The 3,788-nt window shown below is 44.4% G+C and overlaps 1 pseudogene; it reads right to left on the bottom strand.

Moving 5' to 3' along the window:
• Positions 1 to 2,572: 2,572 nt before the first annotated feature.
• Positions 2,573 to 3,038, bottom strand: LOC149354958 (uncharacterized; annotated as a pseudogene).
• Between the last annotated feature and the right edge of the window lie 750 nt (positions 3,039 to 3,788).

Genomic DNA, 3,788 nt, shown 5'->3' on the forward strand with positions numbered 1-3,788 from the left:
AAACTCTTCTCGACGTTGTCGCGTATTGTTTACCTCGCGAGCGTCTCAAAGAACTGAACAACGAAGGCCTCGTGACAGGATCAGCGTATGTTGCACTCAAAATGCAGTGCCAGACTGTTCTTCGTTTTTTTTTTCGTTCGTACTCTTCGTAAATAAGTACTTTTTCGCCTTCGTTTGCGTACGCGTGCATGCACCGCTCTGCATGCAAACTTCGTCGTTCTCATTTTCGCGCGGACTGTTCTCGTTCAAGATTTTTTTTCTACAAACTGCCACACAGCTAGTGACCTTGCCATAGAGCAGTCATTAGGCATGACTAGAGCACGGAGCGCTGTGATCTTTACTCATCTCCTATTTAACTAGCACTCATTGACTGGCGGGCCAAATTCTCAGTCAGGCAACTTCTGCTTAAGTGTAAGCATTGTGTAGTGAACCGAATACATGTGATTCAAAGTTTTACTTTTTTTGCCTGAGTTAAGGAGACTTCATAGAGTGCTTGGGTACTTCTGGCTACCAGCTAGGGTAACAGCTAAGCAAATTTCTCAATTGTTTATATATATATATATAGAGAGAGAGAGAGTAACTGTAGGCCTCATTGGCCTACTATGCAGATGTTGCTAGAATGATGTCAGCTGAGCCAACCACTAGAAAAGCTCCAACTGGTGCAGTTAAGTCACATTTTTACCAGTACCTTCCAGGTGGTTAGGCATAATTTTGTCACATTAGTCTTGCAGCTCCAGTGTTCACAGTGATGTTGAAGAGAACTGCAGAGATCACAAAGAGCACATTTAATGATCAAATCATTTCCATCTTTCCAGGCAGCTGAGACGAACAGCAACGTCCACTGGGTCTCCTGGTGTCCCGTGGCAGTTTTACTGGCCGCTTCACAGTTTCCTCGGTAGCCTACCCATCAATGATGATGGACGGGTTGAGGAAAATTTGGAGGTAATTTGCAGTTTCAAACATTAGCTGTTATTAGACCACTCAATCACTGTCGATTTCCATGACTACTAGTATCTAAATGTACAAAATACTGTACAAGGCAGGCCGGATGCAGATATTAGAGAACTGACTAGGAAAAAGAGGGAGAGGTTGCACAGAAAAAAATAACCCTTGTACAACCGTGGCTGTCAGCTAAGGACGAAAAAAGGTACTTACTATCCCTCTCCCGTTCAAACCAAAGTGTTCACTAAAGTCCCCACCTAATCTCTACTTTGGGTAATTGGTTTGGCCTCTTGCCAAGATTATATATTAAGAATGGCGCTCCAATGTCTCACTCGTTTTAAACATACTATTCATTATTGCTTTTGAGTGATCAGCTCACTAGCCTGTACTGTTAAGTTTTTCAATAATATATCTATGCAGTTATGTGCAGATTAAAGTTCTCGAATTGTACCTTTCTTTTTGTCAGCATAGGTTGGGACAGCTGATGATTGCACACCATTAGGGCAACTTGACCCCTCGCCTGGGACGATGCAAATGCAATATACTATATTTGGTCATGTGCAGCTGCCAGTCGTCACTGAGGCACCAGGAGATGCGGAGGTGCTTGCTTCAGGGGAAGACGGCCCCTCAGAGCTACCACAGACCCCCAAGTCAGCGTTGCCAGCACGCTAAGTACCAGTACCACTGCTGCAGTGCTGAGCACATCTGCTCTTGCTGTGCTACCCAGCACAAGTGGCACTATGGACCAAGCGGACATTGGTGGCGGAAGAACTGGAGGTGACAGAAGCCGCCGCAAGCGGCAAAATGCTTCTGTTGTCCAGCAGCTTCTTGCGCTCCACAAAGATGAAGCAGCAGAAGCAAGAAAAGCCGAGAAAAGGGCTCACAAGTTCCGCAAGAAAATGTTGCGCATGACACAAGAGGGAAATGATATCAATGCCAGTTTGGTTCGCCTGCTCGACAGGTATCTAGTCTCAAAAAAAAATAAGGAAAATAACGACCAATAAATAAATAACTCTTTATCATGAGTGCTGAGTATTTGTTGGTCTGCTGTTCGCGATATAACAGCATGCGATGAGGTTAACAAATATATTTTACAAGAGTAATTTCTATTCAGTAAGCATGCATATGCACTACAAGAGTAGATGTGAATAAGGAGTGGGTGCAGGTGACCAGTAACGTCACTGTCGCTTTCAGAGCATAGAAAGCACAGTGCGAAACACGAGACATGAAAGATTTGCGAAACAATACATTGATTATTATTAGTTTTTTGAAAAACTACTTTTGTAACCATGCTCACATCATTCAAACAAGCTACTTTTGAAGCGAAAACTTCACTACGGGACCTCGTGCTTCAATCGCCGGGTGCCTAGTTTTTTTACCTTCAGCTGAGTTAGAGGTTAAACCATGAAAAATAGAAAAAGAAATTGAATCAATATCCATGACTGGGAGTCGAACCCGCAGCTGCATGAACAGATCTCGTTTAAGGGCCGCTCAGCGAGAGCTCTATAGACTATCGCCGCATTTTTTTTCTTTATTGCATGGAAATAGTGCCGAAAAAAAAAACCTAAGCATGTTTACACCCCAAAACACCAGGCCACCATACCCCTGCATGACCCCACCTTCCAAAACATCAAAAGTCTGGGAGGCACACACATGCATCCAGATAGGGGAGCCAGCTAGGCGGCTCTTGCAGGGCAGCATATACTTCCCGCACCAAAGCGCATTGTTCACGAAACAAAGATTTCAACGACCCTGGTGATTCAGCATGGTGGTCCATCATGCGGCTCTTCTAGAGACTAAACAGTCCCAGCAACATAAATAGATCATATGGCACAACAGTTTTTCTCCACAGGCAAAAAACGGATGCTGTAGGGTGCGATGTCCATGTCCTTCTTAATTGTTTGTAGTAATATGTCCCAGAAGAGCACAGCATCAAAGCATAGAAAAAAACTATGGTCAATTGTCTCTGGTGTAGTGCACAGGCAGCAATTCACCGTACATGGCGCAAGCATATCCTTAGCATGAAGCCATGCCTTGACAGGCAGCATAGATGTGTGTAGTTTAAGGAATGTTTTGGCAGCAGAAGAAATGCACATTCACCTAACATGTTTTAAAACACTGGTGTCAAGGAACTCCAGAAAAGGTTGCCGATACAACGGTACAGGAAACAAATACTCTGTAAGTGCCTGCCTTCTGGATAGGCTATATAGGTAGTCTAAAGAAAAGTGCACAGTGAGGAAACTGAAGGTGTCGGCAACTTAAGGAATCCTCATAAAGGCCCCTCATGAGTGTTTCCAGTCGGTGCGAACAGGAAAGGCAAATGAGCACTGAGACGCCTAATAAGCACAGCTACTAAAAAGGGTTGTTTGCCAATTTGAAACAGAAAAAGAAAAAACGCAACATTTTTTTATTTGCCAAACTTGCCTCTGTGCTGCAGGTTCGCCACTGTGTGAGGAAGAAAGTGCAGGTGATGCACAGAATATCTGCTACCTTCGTATGGCGTTCCCAATGGGAACCCTTGCGTCACGATAACCTATTTCTTCCTGTAGAGTCTGGTAGAATAGGCCTTGCTCACTTAGTGCATCGGCTTCTTTTGCGTTTTTTTCTTTTTCACTGGGCTATCGCCGTAGCTAACACGCCTCATGTTAAACTGCACCACACTCTCGCCCTGTGCATTGGAGAGCGTGGTCTTCACCAACTTCCATCTGCTGCGTCCTCCAGCACTGCCTACTCACCGTCGTCTTCTACATAGCACAAGTCCGCACTTTCGCTCCGATTCAAATGTAGTAAACATTCTCTGTAGTTTTTACAATCTGGCGTACGTCAAAGTTCAGTTTTGTTCATAG

Source organism: Amblyomma mixtum, chromosome 3 (genome assembly GCF_055824585.1).
Source record: "Amblyomma mixtum isolate Tamu chromosome 3, ASM5582458v1, whole genome shotgun sequence".
In the NCBI taxonomy this organism is placed as follows: Eukaryota; Metazoa; Arthropoda; class Arachnida; order Ixodida; family Ixodidae; genus Amblyomma; species Amblyomma mixtum.